The 20,884-nt window shown below is 35.2% G+C and overlaps 1 protein-coding gene across 6 annotated transcripts in view; it reads right to left on the reverse strand.

Moving 5' to 3' along the window:
• Nucleotides 1-20,884, reverse strand: part of Aebp2 (AE binding protein 2) — a 220,777-nt gene that overhangs the window by 166,105 nt on the left and 33,788 nt on the right. The gene's annotated exons all lie outside the window — the stretch shown is intronic.

The raw sequence follows: 20,884 nt of genomic DNA on the forward strand, positions 1-20,884 counted from the left end.
CTGGGATTCCTAAATTTTTAAAATTTCTTACCTTAAGATATATGCTACTTCAAAAGCTTCACTAGCTTCCCTACTGTTCTGTAGTGTTGTTACAGGTAGAAGAGAAATTTATTGATCTTTAAAGAATTTTCTTATTAGCTGGGCATTTACTTGAGAAGCTGAAGCAAGAGGATTGCAAGTTTGAGGACAGCCTAGCAGTATATTGAGACCCTGTCTCAAAATAGAATTTGAAAACAATGACTGGTGATGTAGCTCAGTGGTAGAGTACATGCCTAGCATATACAGGCCTAGGGTTCAATACCCAGTACTCCAAAAATAATGATTTTCTTATAAATTTGCTCAGTGTTGGACTTTTGTGGGCCTTTATAAGTTCCATTAAATAATGCTTCTTCAGCCTTCTCTACTTGCAAGATTTCAATGAAAAGGACAACTATCCAAGTAACCTGGCAAATCTACCATTCTAGGAACAAATTAGAAGGTTCAGATATCATCAGAATTACAATATACAAATCAGCTACATTACTCTAGTTAGATCTTGGAATATAATTTTTGCATGTCTCTTATAACAAATGGCTCTCCATAATCAAATCATTTTCCAAAATGGTCCTCAAGCAGCAAAATCCACAACTGATACCAGGCATAGTGGCACACACCCATAATCCCAGCAACTCAGAGGAAGCTGAGGATCACAAACTCCAGGACAGCCTTTGCAACTTAGCAAGGCCCTAAGCAAAGATCCTATCTCAAAATAAAAAATAAAAGGGGCTGGTAGTATAAGCTTAGTAGTAAAGCACCCCTGGCTTCAATCCCCAGTATCAAGACAAAAACAAAAACAAAAACAAAAAAACACAGCTGGATTGATAACAACTTTTCTATTAATAAAATGGTGTTCAGTTTATTCAGTTTCTGACTTGAAAACCAAAAAAACACCAAGCACATATATTTTTAAGGTCCAACACTAAACCCACATGCCTTCAGGTTCTTTCTTTTGATTCAGGTACCCTATATCAGTTTAAATTACCAAAAAGTTCAACACAATCCTCCAGTAGAAATTCTAACTTTGTCACAAATTCCCTAAATCTGCCTAAAGTAAACAAGTGCTGATACTCCTTTGAGCCTATCCTTACACATTCACTGTCTATCTGCTTATCCCAACACATAACCTTCTACGCGTTTTGAAGACATAAATGCACACTTATGAGTGACGATTTCTAGAAGGATCTTGTGAATCAAACATTTCTAAATACATCAACAGATATGAATAGCAATGTGCTTACAGATTGTGATAAAAATCAATGTGGGCTTAAACATTTCACAACAAGCTCCTTATACAGTGCCAATAATTATTCCATCTATTTTGACGTTTTGGGGAACTTTTAATAGCACTCCATATTACTGGTAAAAATCTTACCCATTTTTAGGTAAACCATAATAAAAAGAAAAATACACCGTCATTGGTGTAGTCTTCAAATAACCTGCATAAGAAATATTCAACTATGTATTCTAACCATGAGAAGTTTAGAATCTATTGGTTATTGCCTTCTTAGACTTTTAAGAATTCACCAAACATATTCATAGAACTACACTGTTCACTACAGGAGCCACTAATCAAAATAGCTATTGTAAATTTTAAAATTTATTTCATTGCAACTAATTTGTTACTATTATTTGTTGAGGTAAAATTTATATAGCATTTAGTTTTTAATTATTCTGTAGAAGATTAATCATCATCATCATCATATTGAAAAATACAAAGCTTGAAAGACTTACACTACCAAATCTCATCATTTACTACACAGACACAGTAATCACTGTGATATGGTATTAGGAAAAGGACAGAAATACAGATAAATAAAACATTAGGAATATCCACAACAGACCCACACAATATGTCAACTGATAACTTTGTCACAAATTCCCTAAAGCCAATTAATGGAGAAAAATAGTCTTTTCGAAACATGTCTTTTTCCAAACATAGCACAAGAACCTAAAAATGGTTACATAATTCTCAGGAGGTTGAGGCAGGAGAGCCCCAAACTCAAGGCAAGCCCTAGAAAAATTAACAAGATCCCACCTCAAAACAAAATTTTATAAAGGGCTAGAGATATAACTCAGTTATAGAGAGCTTGCCTACCATACGTAAAGTTCTGAGATCAATCCCCTGTACTTGATGAGGGGAAAGGAAAGAAACACTGGAATATTTGTTTATATATAAAAAGAAAACAAAAACAACCTAAACACAGACCTTACACCTTTAACAAATATTAAAATGGTGCCAGGGTTGTGGCTCAGTGGTAGAGCACTTGCCTAGCATGTGAGAGGCACTGGGTTCCATCCCCGGCAACACATAAAAACAAATAAAGGTATTGGGTCCATCTACAACTAAAAAATAAATAAATAAATAGATAGATAGATCAAAATGGACCATAGACCTAACGTAAAATATAAAAATCATGACTGTCTAAAAGAAAACAGGAGAAAATCTAGGTGACTCAGTCTTATAGAAAAATTTTGGATATATTATCAAAAGCACAAATAATTAAAGAAAAAAACTGACAAGATGATTGATAAGATGGACTTCCCAATCTTACCAATTATTTTATCCATTACCTATCCTATTGCCTTACCCAAATGGTCAACCCCGCCCCCCCAGGCTTAGCCAAGTAAAACGGTTTAGGTACTAACACTGCTCAAAGACCTTATTTAGGCAGGTGCTGCAGCTCAGTGGCAGAGTGTTTGCCTCCCATGTGAGAAGCAATGGGTTTGATCCTCAGCACCACATAAAAATAAACAAACAAAGGCATTCTGTTCATACACAACTACAAAAAAAAAAAAATTAAAAAGACCTTGCTTATAGGGCTGGGGTTGTGGTTCAGTGGCAGAGCGCTTGCCTAGCATGTGAGGTACTGGGTTCAATTCTTAGCACCAAATGTAAATAAATAAATAATTAAGGACCAACAACAACTAAAAAAGAAGTAATTGCAAATAAAAAAAATTTTTAAAAAAATAGAAAACAAAAAAAGACTTTGCTATATTTGAGGGACAGAAAAAGAGGGGATCCAGAACCCTGGCAACTTAGTTCTTAACAAAAAAGTGATCTCAACAAGGATCTATGCATAAAGGGTGATATGGTCATTTGAATCCTTCACTCCCTACACACACAAAACATTTTTATCTATTTAATCTTTTTAATAAATGAAGTATACTATCTCAAAGTATACAATTTTAAAGTGCATATTTAAAATTTAAGCAACATATGACTTTAAATTTTAAGTTGGATATGGATTTTAGTTTAGTTAGAACACTTCCTGTAGGATGCACAGGGCCTTGGGTTCAAAATCCAACACTACAAAAAATAATAATAATAAGATAAACAAAAATAATAATATATTTTAAATTACATGCATGGGAATGTGGCTTAATGGTAGACCACTTGTCTACCAAGCAAGAGGTCCTGGTTCAATCCCAATACCATAAATATTTAATAATTAAAAATTATATTACTTAAATTTAATCATAACTTTATTTTAGTACTAATATAACATTTGGAATAACATTATGTAAAGTTAAATTTAAACATACACTTAAATTTGAATTTTAAATAACAATTTTAAAGTGTGCCATTTTAAACTGTACACTTCAGTAGAATATTTAGAGTCCTCAAAACATGGTATAACTACTAATTCCACATCCTTGGCAACACTTGTTATTTTACCTTTTTTTGAATAACAATGTTTTAGTGAGTATGAGACGATATTTCATGATTCTGAACTGTATTTTGGGAATGATTTCTCTCTTTAATGTAATACCAAAGATTGACCCTGGGGTGTTCTAACACTGAATAGTATCCATAGCCTATTTTTCTGAGACAAGGTCTTGCTAAAGTTGCCCATATGATGTGGTCTCAACTTGAGATCTTCCTACCTCAGACTCCGAAGTGGCTGAGACTTCAAGTGTGTTCCACAGAACTTAGCTATGACCAATTTAGTTTTTAACTTAAAATCTGATTTTTAGCTTAGTTACTGTAAAATTTTAAGTCTATTTGGAACAACTTGGGTTTGTATACTTCAATTGGAAATACTGTGAAATTCAAAGAAAGTTAAATTGTTTAACTTTTGAATTGACAAAGTTTTAAGTATAAATGGACCTAATGAATTAATTTCCCACTGTTCATTTAACCATGATTGGAGTATACTTATCGAGCATTTAAAAAGTACCCTTCCCCACCCCAAAATAAAATGGGGTCTCTCTTTCTCATTATGTTCCCCAGGCTGGCCTGAAATTCCTGAGCTTGTAATGTGCTTCAGCCTCCCAGGTAGCTGTGACTACAGGTGTGTGCTACCACACCACCCTGTGGCTAGTCTTATTTGAGAAGTGCTGTAAGTGTAGAATACACACCAGATTTGGAAGTGTTAGTATCCCTCTCAAAAAGTACATTTCATTAATGTTTGCATATGGATAACATTCTGAAATACTGTGTTTTGTGTTTAAGTCAAAGACATTTAAATTTACTTTTGCTTTTTTTGGGGGGGGGCGGGGGGGGGACCTAGGTCCTCAGCATGACAGTCAAGTGCTCTACCACCAACATACACATCAAGCCCTTTTTCAAATTCTTTATTTTAAGGCACGTTGTAGCTAAACTGCCCAGTCCAGCCTCAAACTAGTGATGCTCCTGCCTCAGGCTCCCAATTTTCTGGCATTTGACAGGTTTATGCCATCAAACCCAGTTTCACTTTTCTCTTTAAACTATTTCCAGTGACACTGGAAATTTTTAATATGTGTTTTATATATATATTTCTATTAGGCAATATTACCATAGAATAAGCTAAGCAATGATTTTTTTTTTCCTTACTTCGAAAGTTCAGAAGATACCATCTCTAACCTATCTTTTACTCTAAAATCATACACTGGCATGATGACACATGCCTATAATTCCAGTGACTGGGAGGTTGAGGCAGGATGATTATAAATTTGAGGCCAGTCTCAGCAACTTTAGCTTGACCTATTATCAAAATAAAATAAAAAGAGCTAGGGGTACAAGCAGGTAGTAGAGCACCACTACTTCATTCAATCCTAAGTATTGGAAAAATAAATAAAACAAATATCTGTCTGCTGAATCTAATAATTCTGGGAATACACCATTTAAAGAAAAAAAAAAGTTTTTGTCCTTGGTTTCAGTTCAGTACTGGTATAACAACAAACCTACTGAAAAACTCCACATTTCAAATATTAGAACAATTACTTGCCTACAGATTAAGGAAGAGAAGACAGTAAAGGTTCAGATTCAAGCCCTATATTTTAATTCAGAGATGGTGGCTTTACCCACAATTATCTGTGTAGCATCCCAGAAAGCTTATACAGTCATTTTGTCCTGCACTACAAAGAACAGGCCCTGATAGCATCTAGAACTAGAAGAGTAAATCTCAAGAGTATATTTTAATGAACAGTGATTTGACACTTTGAAAATGGAATCAGTATTTAAAATGCTAATAGAGAATTGTTTTTTCTTTCATTTTGATCAATCACAAATCTAAAGAAGAAAGCAAAAAAGTATAATTTAAAATGAAAGAAAAACTGCTTTTATAAAATTTAAAATATATAATGGAATTTAAATACAAACTCCTTTCCTAAAAAAGAAAATAATTTTAGGTGTCATCTATCAACATTCTACTTATTAGCGTATATCCTCGAAGATGTGAGGAGAGTGACAAATCTGTAGCTTCACTCTGCTTTACATAACCATTTCATGATAGTGAATATAGTTTTAGTGTTCAAATATTCATCTTACATTTTCTTTCACACATATAAAAATGCCCATAATTCAAGCTACAACACCTGGTGTTCTAATGAAAAAGCAACCTGTTTCAACCATTAAGAAAAAGAGTTGTTGTTAGACATTGACTATTTTAAATGTTTTATCTCCTAAATCCATCAAAACATCCAACTGTTTTAAAATTTGAAACATGAAATTACTGGACTTTTTTCAAAAATTTATTCAAACAAAGTAATACTAAGACCATTTTTGTTATTATGAACACTGTTTTATTCAAAATTATATTCCTGAAAGTGCTATGATATTTTATTATGGGATACTGGAACAGAGTAGAAAGTAATGGATTCAAAAGATGTAGTATTATTAGCAGGTAAATCTGAAGGAAAATAAATACTCCAGGTAGAAATGTTGGTTTTAGACAAATATACTATAGCATTACAAGATAACATTGCAGGAAACAAATGTGATGAGTACACAGGAATTCTATCTTTGCAACTTTTCTTTTTTGGTGGGTACAAGGAATTGAACTCATGGGCACTTAACCACTGAGCCACATTCCCAGCCCTTTTATTTTTTCCTTTGAGACAGTGTCTCCCTAAGTTGCTTAAGGTCTCATTAAGTTGCTGTGACTGGCTCTGAACTTGCGATCCTGTTTGCAACTTTTCTATGAATAAAAATATTGGTCTGGGGCTGGGGTTGTGTCTCAGTGGCAGAGCATTTGCCCAGCACATGTGAGGCACTGGGTTCAATCCTCAGCACCACATAAAAATAAATAAAATAAAGGTACTATGTCCATCTACAACAACAACCAAAAAATTACTAAAAAAATTAGTCTGAAATAAAGGTTTTAAAACAGGTATAAAACACAGCCTATAAAAGCAAAATGACAATAAAATATGATTCATATGAAAACTATAAATAATGTGGTATGGCTAGAACACAATTTTCTATGAGGGGATAATGAGGGACTAAGACTAGAGAAGCAGGTGAATATTAAATAAGAAGATCGGGGCTGGGGATATGGCTCAAGCGGTAGCGCGCTCGCCTGGCATGCGTCCGGGTTCGATCCTCAGCACCACATACAAACAAAGATGTTGTGTCCGCCGAGAACTAAAAAATAAATATTAAAAATTCATTCTCTCTCTCTCTCTCTCCCCCCCCATCTTTAAAAAAAAAATAAGAAGATCATTTATGAATCATACATAATGGAAAGAAATTTGGATTTTCCTAGCCATAGCAATTAGGCAAGAAAAGGAAATAAAGAGCATTCAAATTGGAAAAGAGAAGTTAAAACAATGCCTCTTCAAAAACCTAAAAACTCAACAGCAAAAACAACAGAACTATTAAAACTGACAAATGAATTAAATGAATTAAGTTGTAGGATATAAGACCAACATACAAAAGCCAGTAGCATTTCCATATTTCAATACTTAACTGGCTCAAACAGAAAATTAAGAAAGCAATTTCAGTTACAGTAGCTATGAAAAAATTAGATACCTAGGAATAAATTTAATCAAAGAAGTAAAAGACCTCCAAAATGAAAACTATGACACGAAAAGAAAAAAATGAAGGAGCACACCAAAAAAATGTAAAGATATCCCATGCTCATAGATTATAAGAATAAACAGATACACAGGTGAAATTTATACAAACATCAGCCAAGAAACACACTGCCCTACTCAGTGTCCTATACTTTGATGATTTGTTGCAGTTTAACAGTATAGCCATAATTCACATAACCAAACTAATAAAACTTTGAAATAAGAACTAAAGAGACATAGATTAATGATTATACACACACAAGACTCTGCATTCAGGGATGAGGTTGTATCTCAGGAGGAGACTGCTTGCCTAGCATGAAGCACGGGATTTGATCCTTAGCACCATATAAAAATAAATAAAATAAAGGTATTGGTGTCCATCTAGAACTAAAAAAATATATTTTAAAAAAAGGACCCTGCATTCAATCCAACACTAATAACAGCAATAATAATTGCACACACGCATGCGTAAACAAACACAAGATATTTTCCTTTTTGAAACACTATTAACACCAAAAATTCTAATAACACAATCAATAAATGGGTAAAAGATCTAAATAGTATTTCTTAAAAGAAGAAATACAAATGGTCAACATGAAAAAATATTCAATATCTTTGGTAATCAGGGAAATGCAAATAAAAACTACACAGAGATTTCATCTCATTCCAGTTAGAATCTCAATCATCAAGAATACAAATAACAATTGCTGACAAGGATGTGGCAGAAAAGGTATACTTATAAATTGTTGGTGGGAAGGCAAATGGGTAGAACCATTCCGGAAAGCATTATGGAGATTCCTAACAGACTAGGAATAGAACCACCATATGACCCAGCTATCCCAGAAATCTAAAATAAGCATACTATAGTGCTATATGCACGCCAATGTTTATAGCAGCACAATTCCCAAAGCTAAGTTATGAAATCAGCCTAGGTATCCATCAACAGATGAACAGATAAAAAAAATGTGGTGTATACAAACAATGAAGTTTTACTCAGCCATAAAAAGTATAAAATTTTGCCATTTGCAGGTAAATCAATGTACTTGGAGAACATCATGCTAAATAAGTAAAATCAGCCAGACTCAGAAAGCCAAAGGTCATATATTTTCTCTCAATATGAGGATGCCAGAGAAAGGGAGGTTAAAAAAAGAATATGAAAAAACAAAGGGGGGGGAGTCTCAGAAAAACAGAAGCAGAGTAGAGGAGGAGGAGGAATTGTAGAGAGAAAGGAAAGGCACAGGGAAATACTGGAGAATAAAATTTATCAAATTATGCTATGTCCATGTTCAAATATACCATAATGAATCCTGTATATATACAAAATATTATAATGTACTAATTAAAATAACAATAATAGAAGAGTAATCAGCAGAGCACAGTAGGTGGATCAGGAGATGGAGGAACACAGAAAAAGAAACTATTATGTGCATGTACAAATATGGTACAATGAATCCCACTATTGTTTAATTATGATGTACCAATTAAAAAAGAAATACTATCATTAGCGCTGGGAAGTATGGCTCAGTGGTAGGGTGTTTGCCCAGCATGCACAAGGAATTGAGTTCAAAACTCACCACTTCAAAAAATAATAATGAATAAAAATTAAATAATAAACGCAATTAATGGGGGTAGGCTGTACCTCTGCAGTAGTGCAATGCCTAGCATGTGTAAGGCCCCGAGTTCAATACCCAACACTGTAAAAAATAAAAATGAAAAATAAGATTGAAGACGTAGCTCAGTGGAAGACTGCCTGCTTACCATGCATGATACCCTAGGTTTGATTCCTAGTACCTGAAAAAAGGAAAGTGAGGGAAGAGGGGATGGAGGGAGGGGGGAGGAAAGAAAAGGGGGAGGGGTATAGAAAAGGGGGAAGAAGGAAGAAAGAAAAGAAAGGAGGAAGCGAGGGAGGAATAGGGTACTATTAAAATGAATTATAAAATGTACATGTTTATTATGAAATACTTCCTGCATTATGGTCCTGTGAATTGAACCAAGGGGCACTTTGCCACTGAGCCACATTAACAGATCTGTATTTTTTTTTTTTTGAGGCAGAGTCTCACTAAACTTCCCAAGCTAGCCCTGAACTTGCAAGATTCTCCTGTGTCAACCTTCCAAGAAGCTAGAATTACAGGCATACAACAACATGCCCAGCTACTCAATGTTTTTGATAAGACATGACTGTTAGATAGTCTATTTTAAGAATCCTTTTTAGATTATGAAGCTCTCAAAATAGTCAATCTGGAAAGAAAAACATTAAAATGTCCATATTGCCCAAAGTGATCTACAGATTCAATACAATCCCTTTCAAAATAACAATGCTACTTTCCTCAAAAATAGAAAAAACACTCCTAAAGTTCATATATAATCACAAAATACCCTAAATAGTTACAGCAGTTCTGTTGTTGTTATGGTACTGAACACAGGGCTTCACGCATGCTAGGCAAGCTCTCTATGACTGAGAGAGAATTTTTTATTCTGAGACAGGTCTTGCTGAATTACCCAGGCTAGCCTCAAACTTGCAAACTTCCTGTTTCAGTCTCCTAGATAGCTGGAATTACAGACATACTCTACCACCCGGCTAGCCAAGTAATCTGAGCAAAAAGAACAAAAGTTGAAACCATTACAATATCTGACTTAAAAACATGCATGGTAGTAGCATAAGCATATTACATACAGACCAATGGAACAGACTAGAAAACCCAGAAATAAACTCACATATTTATTTCAACCACCTGATTTTCAACAAAGGAACCAAGATGTATGAAAGACTAGTCTCTTTCAATAAAATGCAGGTAAGACTGGATATGCATGTTCTGAATAATTACAACCCTACCTCTTATCATACACAAAAATTAACCTGAGATGGACAACTAAGACAAAAATCAAATCAAAGTAGATCAAGTGAGACCCAAAACTATGACATTACTAGAAGAAAACAGGACAGATGATTCAGGACATTGTTCTAGGCAAACATTTTTTTGGCTATAACCCCAAAAATACAGGCAACAAAAACAAAAACTGACAAATGGAATTATATCAAACTAAAAGTTTCTGAAAAACAAAAGAAACAATCAACAGTGAAGAGACAACCTACAGGAAATAAGCAATTATTTGTAAACTCCAATAAGAGATTAATACCCAGAATATAGGGGCTAGGGATGTGGGCTCAGTGGTAGAGCACTTGCCTAGCATGTGTGAGGCACTGGGTTTGATCCTCAGCACCACATAAAAATAAATAAATAAAATAAAGGTCTATCAACAACTTTAAAAAAAAAAAAAAAGGCCAGAAAATATATGGAACTCAGCAACCCAAAGGCAAAAAAAAAAAAAATCCAATTAAAAACAGGCAAATGAACTGAAAACACATTTCTCAAAAGAAGATAAACACATGGCCAACACTTATATGGAAAAATGTTCAACATCACTAATCATCAGGGAAATGAAAATCAAAACCACAATGAGGGGCTGGGGACGTAGATCTGCCTAGTACGCACAGGGCCCTATTTCTATCTCAAGCTCTGGGGAAAGAAAAAAAAAATCTCTCCAACTAGAAGGGCTATTATCAAAAAGACCCCCAAAAATTATAAAATAAAATAAAAAAGACAAATGCTGACAAAGATGCAGCAGAAAGGGAAATCAGCCTACCGTTTATACCTGTAATCCTAGCTACTTGGGAGGCTGAGGCAAGGGGATCTCAAGTTCAATGCCAGCCTCAGCGATTTAGCAAGATCTTGTCTCAAAAATAAAAAGGGCTGGGGAGGTAGCTCATTAGTAAAGCACCCTTGAGTTTAATCTTTAGCTAGTACGTGGTGGTGGTTCATTTCCTATTATTGGGAATGTAAACCAGTATAGCCATATGTACCAAAAGAGATTTCTCAAAAAGCTAGAAACAGAAAAATAGATCCAGCAATCCCTTTTCCTTTCCAAAAGGAAAGGAAATCACCATGTTTAAGAAATATGTGTTTCTATGTTCATTACAGTACCATTCCCAATAGCCAAAACATGGAATTTACCTAGTTGTTCAACAATGGATAAATAGATGAAGAAAATACGCTGTACACACACAACAGAATATTACTTGCCACAAAAAAGGGGCATCACATCATTTGCAGCAATATGGATAGAACTGGAGGACATATTAAATAAAAGGCGACAAAGAAAGACAAATACTGCATGATGTCATTTATACAAACTAAAAACGTTGATTTCACAAAAATGTAACAGTGGTTACCAAAGTCTGAAAATGGTGTGGAAATGGAAATTACATGGTTAACAGGTACAGGAGTATAGCTGGATAGGAGGAATAAATTCTAATGTTACCCTATCACAGTAGGGTAATTATATAGTTGACAACAAATTGTATATTTAAAAATAGCTAAAAGAGAGTGTTTTGATCCCCAAAGAAAGGATAAAAATTTCCTAAGTACACAGAATTGAACCCAGGGCTTAATGCATGCTAAGCAAATAGTTAACCAGTGAGTTAACCCTCCACCTTGTTTTAAATTATGAGACAGGTCTCTCTAAGTTACCCAGTGTAGCCTTAAACTTGTGATACTCCTGCCTCAGCCTCTCCAGTCGCAGAAATTACAGGTATGCAACTGTACCCAGAGATAATTTTAGTATATTTAAAAATTGCCAGACCTGGGAACAATATTGTACACCTATAATCCCAGTGGCTCCAGAAGCTGAGGCAGAAGGATCTCAAGTTCAAGGCCAGCCTCAGCAACTTAGCAAGGCCCTAAACAACTTAGTGAAACTCTATCTAAAAATGTTGCTCTGGTAACATGCCTTTGGAGTCAATTCTCAGTATATTAAAAAAGAACTCCTAGATAAACTAATTTCCCTGATCTGATCATTACATATTATACCTGTACTGAAATACCACACAATATGCCAAAAATATGTTCCATTATTGTGTGTACACAAATGAGATTTGGATTTTAATTTGTAGTGAGTTGGTGTTTCCAAGGCCATGTAAAATAGAATAACTAATTAAACTCAAAAAAATGAACTAAAGTACACTGAAAAGTAATAGTCATGTTTAAAATGTACAAAAGATCAAAGTGACAAAATCCACTAGTATCTGGGGTGAAGGTGTTGAGAAGAAGGAGGTTATCTCCCAATCCTTCCACACCAGCTACTAATAGGGATTCTGTTACTTTTAAAACTACAGTATTAACTGGATGGATGATTTTTACCATTTACTGAGTCTACAGAACAAACATGTCTGTAACGGAAAACCTCAAGATTTTGAACAAATTTGAAATGCTCTATTAGACATCCAAGCTGAATTTTCTAGTCAGTAATTCAAAACAGAAAGTTAAGTCTAGTTAGAGATAAACCTTACAGAATAATCAGAATATATATAGCATTAAAATCAAAGTATTGGATAAGACCAATCAGGGTTCAAAAGTTTAAGAGAACACTTTCTAATACCTAGAAGCTTGACAGAACAGAGGCCAGCAAAGCAGACTAGAAAGAAGTAGCCTAAATTTAGGAGTGAGGGAAGAGGGATGGAAAAAGGAGAGTGCTGAAATGTAAGTTAATAAAAACAAGATCCCTGCTGGGCACAATCGCACACATTTGAAATCCCAGCAGCACAGAAGGCTAAGGCAGAAGAATTGAAAGTTCAAAGCTAGCCTTAGCAACTCAGCAAGACCTAGGCAACTTAGTGAGATCCTGTCTCAAAATAAAATAAAAAGGGCTGAAGATGGACCCGGGACATGGTTCAGTGATACAGTGGTTGCCTGGAAAACATGAGGCCCTGGGTTCAATCCCTTGAACCAAAAAAGAAGGGGGGGGGGGTTGAGGATGTGGCTCAGTTGTCAAGTGCCCTTGGATTCAATCCTTGGTATGAAAGAAAGAAAGAAAATGACTAAGAGAGAATAAAGACAGTCAAAATCCTAGTACTGTAAACATTTGTCAAGTTTTCTGACCCTTTAATAATTAAAATTTTCACTGCACTTAACAAAATGGCAACATAAACTCCAAATGTACATTTAAAAAGTAGAGGTGTATACATACATAGTGAACAAAAGAGGGGTGGGCATCAATTTTATCTAAGAATTCTCTTGACACTTTACCAGAAATACTTAAAACCCTTGGCAAAGATACTATATTTACATTTCAAAACTTAAATTTCATAATGACCTTACACGCTCAATTATTTGACGTGAAATAAACCTTCTACATCAGTCATAAGACAAATACATTTAGGGGTCTTAAAATCAGATTTAAATCTAAATGACACATGCATGATTTAAATTTACTTCCAATATCAAGTCAATTAGGTTTTGATATTAGTCAATCGTCAATGGAGACTCTTACCTACTTAAATCTTAAAGGACAGTTGCTCCAGAAGCCACATGTGCAAGGAGAGACAAATTCAATATATAAAAATATGAGGTCTAGGGATGTTGCTTGGTGGTACAGTGCTTGTCTGGGTTCAAGTCCCAGCACCAGAAAAATACATACATACATACATTCACAGACAGACAGTTATCTTTTAGAGGACAACCAAAATAACAAATCATCTATTATAACCCAAAGAATAAAATAAGAATACACGAGTTCATTCTATAGACAGATGGAGGCAGACAACAAGTCTGGTTCTGGGCTGGGAAAATATCCCAGTGGTTGAGCACCTGCCTATCTTGCATAGCCCTGAGTTCAAACCCCAATGTCTACCCGCCCCCAAAAGTCTCATTCTGCAAGTAGAGCAAACAACTAATAAATTGAGAAGTTAGAAAAATACTTGTTTTGTAATTCTCACAGTAATTGATTCAGGCAATTGTTGATGATACAAAAACTAGTTTTGATGGGAGGTAAGAGTTACAGAAACTCAAATTCTCTCTCCATAAAACTATAAATTACAAAGATACAAATTAACAACTTTACAATGTATAAATAATGGTAGGTAAATAATGGTAGATAACTTCATCTGTGATGGCACAAGCTGTCATCTTGATATGATTCAGTGAGAATTTTGTTTTTTTCAAAAAAACACATAAATTAAAATCTAAATCATGTCATTACCAAAACACCAAACAACTCAAAACTGAGAGATAATACAAATACATGGCTTAAATTCATCAAAAACGGTAGTGCCATGAAGATAAGTAAAGACTGAGGCAACTTTAAGATTAAAGAAGCCATAAAAGGACCAGGGTTGCTAAGAGCTAGAGTGCTTGCTTGGCATGTGAGAGGCACTGGGTTCAATCCTCTGCACCACATAAAAATAAAATTTAAAAAAAATAAATGTATTGTGTCCATCTGTAACTAAAAATATATATTTATTCTTTTTTTTTAAGAGCCATGAAAACTAAATGCAGGATTGCATCATAGCTTCATGGTAGACTAAGTGTGGGTGAGGCCCTAGGCTCAATTCCCAGCACAAAGAAACAATAACAACAACGAAATGCAATGCATGATCATGCACTGGATCCTAAATTAAGAAAAAATATATTATTAAGGACATTATTGGGGAAATTATTAAAATTTGAATAGCTAACTAATATCAATGTTAAATTTTTGGATTTTGATAACTGTACTAAGGTTATATAATGAATGCATGAAAGTCACTGTTAGGAAACATACATATTTAGAGAAAAAGAATACTGCTCCTCTCAAATAGTTCCCCCAAAAGACTGAACTGGTCTGATTGTATCTATATGAGAGAATACAGGAAGGGGAAAAGGGCAGAGAGACAGAAAATGAGAGAAAACAGATGACAAAATAGGTTAAGAGGTTAATAAATGGAAGGGATATTCAGTGGCAGGCAGATATATAGATAAAAGCACTGTGGGACTGGGGATGTAGCTCAGCAACAGTACTCATGAGGTTATGAGTTCAATCCCCAATATGGAAAAAGAAATTACAGGGGGCAGGGGGAGGGTTGTGATCTGGCTCAGTAGTAGAACACTTGTCTAGCATGTCAAAGTCCTGGGTTTGATCCTCAGCAATGTGGAAAAGGGGTTAGGTGTGGCACACTGGACTCCAAATCACAGAACAGGGGCAAAACACTATCTGGTAAATCTGGGTTCAGAGAACTTGAGAGTTCTACATGGGAAAGCAGCATAAAAAATTCAGGAACAATCTCAAAATGAGCAAAAACAATGCTTTTTCTCCCCCTATTTCATAAAAATGAATGAGTTCCAAATTATTCCATCCTAAAACTAAAATTGTGGGTGTCATTAGGTGGCAGAGTTCTTGCCTAGCATGTGTGAGGCTTCACACGCTATACAGTAAGCTATACTGTACTGTCTTAAATATAAAACTAAATATTTATATTATTTAAGCAATATATTTTCCTAATTATCATTTTACATTAAAACTATATTTAAAAATTAGAATGAGGGGGAAAAGTCTAATGGAAAAAAAGTCAAAGCTACCAGGTGTGGTAATGTGTATCTACAGTCTGCTACTCAGAAAACTGAGGAAAGGTAATGGCTTGAGTCCAGGACTTCAAGGCCAGTCTAGGTAATATAGGGAGATTTTCACATAAGCTTGCTTTTGACAGTTTATACTTTAACATGAAGGATTTAATTTAGTGCCTATTTCTTAACCTTGCTGAAGCTGTTTGTTCAGCTTCAGCAAGGTTAAGAAATAGGGTAGTTTCGGGAACAAACTCAGTAGTTGGATAGTTTACGGGGAAAAAAACTCAGGGCCTGGCTACTGTGGTTTAGATGTAAGGTGTCCCCCAAAAAGCTCATGTGTGAGACAATGCAAGAAGGCTTCGAGGTGAAATGATTGGCTTGTGAGAGCCTTAACCCAGTCACTGCACGCATTAACTCAGTGGTAACTAAAGGCAGATTTGATGAGGCTAGGAGGTAGGTCATTGGGAACATGCTTTTGGAGTAGACCTTTTTTTAATATTTTTACTCCATATGCTATTATTTTTATTTGTTTTAATGTAGTGTTGAGGATCGAACCCAGTGCCTCACATATGCTGGGCAAGAGCTGTACCACTGAGCCACAACCCCAGCCCATGGAGTATATATTTTATATCTGACAAGTGAAATCTCTCTGCTTCCTGATAATGTCCTGAGCTACTTTCCTCCACCATACTCTTCTACCATGATGTTCTGCCTCATTTCAGGCCCCAAGAAAAGGAGTCAGCTATCTATGAACATAGACCTCTAAAACCATAAGCCCCCAAATAAACTTCCTCCTCTAAAATTGTTCATTTCGTCACAGCAGCAAAAAAAAAAAAAAAAAAAAAAAAAAAAAAAAGCTGAATAAAACACTGCAATTGCCAGGTAAGCACTCCACCACTGAGTTGTACCCCAATCTACCAAGACTCTATCTTAGGGGCTGTGGTTGTAGTTCAGCAGTAGAGCGCTCACCTAGCACATGCAAGGCTCTGGGTTGGATCCTCAGCACCACATAAAAATAAATAAATAAATAAATAAAATAAAGACAGTGTGTCCATATATATAAACACACACACACATTTTTTTAAAAAAGACTATCTTAATGAAATAAAAGCAAAGTACATGAATAAGAAATTTAGAAGGGGAAAAAAGATCAAAAGATATAAACACATTCAAATCTTGCCAGTAATAAAAAACTGCCTAATAGAACTGCAAAGATATTTATTTTAAAATACCAGTAATACCAACAGCTTCAGCAAGGTTAAGAAATAGGCACTAAATTAAACCCTTCGGGTTAAAGTATAAACTGAAGGAAGAACGTAGCAATAGTTATCAAAAGCAAGCTTATGCGAAAAAAATGCACACAAACTTTGGCCTAGCAAACTACATTCTAGAAATTTATGTTAATTCTCAAGATAAGTTTATAAAAATGTATTCATTGACTACATTGTTTGGGGGTTTTATGATACTGAGTATTGAACCCAGGAGTACTCTACTACTGAACTACTTCCCCAGCCCTTTTTATTTTGAGACAGTGTCTTCCTAAGTTCCCAGGCTGGCCTTGAACTTGCCATCCTCCTGCCTCAGACTCCCAAATCACTGGGATTACAGGTATGCTCTACCACTCCAAGCTACATGGCTCTTTACATTGGGGAAAAAAAAAATTAAAAATACCCAAGAAAGGACTAGTTAGATAAAATATGATAAATCCTCATATGAGAATATTACACAATCTTAAAATATTAGTTAAATAAGTTTACTAACATAAAATGATGCCCTGTAAAGACCAAAAAAGTATACTATGCATGTATGAAATGACTCCATTTAAAAAAAAAAAAAAGACTTCACTTATTGACAAACATGTCAACAACATGTCAACAACATGGCTTTCTATATATGAAAGATTAATTACATTTATTATTTATGCTTTTTAATATCAATTTTAATAGCAGGAAGTATTACTTTCATAACATACGTAATTCCACATGACATGTGAAAGAAAAACAGAGACTATCAAGAATTAAGAAAAGCTGGGGTAGGAATGTGGCTCAAGCGGTAAGGCGCTCACCTGGCACCACATAAGGATAAAATAAAGATGTTGTGTCCACCGAAAACTGAAAAACAAATATTAAAAAATTCTCTCTTTAAAAAAAAAAAAAAAGAATTAAGAAAAGCTTTGTTGCCAGATGCAGTGGCACATGCTTATTATCCCAGAGACTTGGGAGACTGAAGCAGGAAGATTACAAATTTAAGGCCAGCCTCAGCAATTTAGAAGGCCCCAAGCAATTTAGTGAGACCCTGTCTCAAAATAAAAAATGAAAAGGGCTGGGGATGTAGATCGGTGATAAAGCATGTCTGCATTCAATCCCTAGTACGAGAGGAAGGGAAGGACGGAGGGGAAAAAAACTTTGTTGCTTTCCTGCACAATAATGCATGCCTGTAATCCCAAAGACTTGGGAAGCTGAGGCAAGAGTATCTTAAGTTTATAGCCAGTGTCAACAACTTAGGGAGCCCATAAGCAACTTAGTGAGACCCTATCTCAAAATAAAAAGAAAGGATTAGGGATACAGCTCAGCAGTTAAGCACCCTTTGGTTCAATCTCTAGTGTCAAGGGGAGTGGAGGGGAAAGGTTCCCATTGGTGTGAACTCCATATGTCTGTCAAAGCCAGTCAAGGTTGAGTGCTATTAGTACTTTCTTTCCCTTTCTCAGGTTTTATTTTAAAGAATTAACAGGGGGATGGGGCTAGGGCTCAGCGGTAGGTAGCACACTTGCCTGGCATGTGTGAGGCACTGGGTTTGGTTCTCAGCACCGCAAATAAATAAATAAAATAAAGGTCTATCAATGACTAAAAGAAATTTTTAAATTTAAAAAAAAATTGACAGGTTGAGGTTGTAGTTCAAATGATAGAGTGCTACCTAGGGTAAAAGGCCATGGTTTTGATCCTTAGCACCACAAAAACAATTTAAAAAGTGACTAAAGAATTACCAACTTGAAATGTTTTTCAGTAAAGTCCATACACATGTTTAAGAATTCCTCAGCAAGCCAGGGGCATATGCCTGTAATCCCAGTGGCACAAGAGGCTAAGATAGGAGGATCATTAGTTCAAAGCCACCCTTAGTAACAGTGAGGAGCTAAGCAACTTGGTGAGACCCTGTCACTAAATAAAATACAAAATAGGACTGGGAATGTGGCTTGGTTGAGGTTCCCCTGAGTTCAATCCCCAGTACCAAAAAAAAAAAAAAAAAAGATTCCTCAGTGAGATTTTTTTTAAAATCAATTATGTCACAAGGTACTCAACAACAAAAAGACCACTGATTTCCTAAGATATGCATACATAAGTCCTCAAGCGCCCCCTCCCCCAAAAAAAGCACCAAGAAAAGCCCATTTTTTGAAACTACTAGAGATTGAACCCAGAGCAGCCTGTTGCATGCTAAGCAAGCATTTTACCATTGAGCTACATCCCCAACCTTTTTCTTTTGAGAAAGGGGTCTTGATAAAATTGCCCAGGCTTGCAATCCTCCTGCCTTAGCTTCCCAAGTCCCTAGGATTACAGGCATGTGTGCCACTACACCTAAAAGAGAAAAATTTATTTAACTGCCAGTCTAAAAGATATTAGGAGATAATAACAGATAGTAATCTAAGGACAGAATAGATGTATAAATATTGAACAGGAGCTATTCAGCATTATAACTAAGAAGAATTATAGTAAAATTGGTTAAGAACAGAGACTCACAGCCTCTAAAATCCCGATTCTGTCACTGATTGCCAATGACAGAAAATATTTAACCTCTTTTTGTCTGCTTCCTCATCCTTAAAAGGAGAACAACAATAATTAAAAAACTATTATAAATATCTATGCAAAGTGCAAAGCACCAGGTAGTATCATTCAAGCCCTGGCTGTCATGATTATTTCTGCCACCCATTTAACTTCACTCAGTGCATAACAAATACTAGAATAATCAACAAGAAACTTTCTGCAACCAACTTAATTTATCATAGTTCAAACTCCATAGTAATAAATTCTAGTTTTTAAAATATTTCAAATTGCCACCAAGTATCACATATTTAAAACTGAATGATAACCCCTAAATAGTTTATTCTTTTCTTGCTTTGTTATGTACATACACATTTTCAATATATACCTAAAGTATCCTCCATAGTATGAGACACAAGACTCCATTAAAAAAGGGAAAGGGGACTAGGTGCAGTGGTGCACACCTTGTAATCCCAGCTACTTGAGAGACTAAGGCAGGAGAATCAAAAGTTTGAGGTTAGCCAAGTGAGTTAGGCTAGAACCTGCCTCAAAATAAAAAGAAGTAAAGCGCCCCTGGGTTCAATCCCCAGTACCAAAATATAAAGGGAAAAATGAAAACCAAACACAGACTAGGAGAAGATATCAGCAATACACATGTCAGACAAAGGGTTTCTTTTCCAAACATATGAATAATTTCTATAACTAAATAATAAAAAACAAACCACCCAATAAAATAGACAAGACATGAATAGTACCTTCACCCAAAATATGAAATTCAGACAGACACAGCACATGTAAATGTACTCAACAGCATTATCAACAAGAGAAATAAAAACTAAAGCCAACAATGAAATGCTTTTACTCACGAACCATGATGGCCAAAATTAAAAGTGCTGAGTGTACTAAAATACTACACAGCCAAGAGGAATAAGTATGTGTACGCAATGAGAAGACAAGTAGAGGGCTAGGATGTGGTTCAGTGGTAGAGTGCTTGCCTAGCATGCATGAAGCCATGGATTCAATCGCCAGCACTGAAAAAATAAGATATGTAGAAAAATGTCTAAATGTCTACAGGGCAGCTTGATTAACATCAGCAAGAGAATAAACTGGTTTATCTGCACTATGAAATTTATTTTTTAAAATGACACATACAACAATTTGGATCAATCAAATAATTTAGTAAGTGAAAAATGACACAAGAGTTCATACAATCAAGACAGGATGACAGAATACAGACTGGGAGAAGCGGTGGAGGACAGAAGGATAGACTAGAAAGAGACATTAGGAAAACTTGCTTTACTGAGAATACCCATTAGGGTAGTAGTTAAACATATGAAACAAATCATTAAGTTGCTAAACATGTTAAGTACACTTTAGACACTGTATACAACACCCAAAATAAACAATGATAGTCACCTCAAATATCACCTCATTGCCTTCTTT

This window comes from Ictidomys tridecemlineatus, chromosome 6 (genome assembly GCF_052094955.1).
Source record: "Ictidomys tridecemlineatus isolate mIctTri1 chromosome 6, mIctTri1.hap1, whole genome shotgun sequence".
Lineage (NCBI taxonomy): Eukaryota > Metazoa > Chordata > Mammalia > Rodentia > Sciuridae > Ictidomys > Ictidomys tridecemlineatus.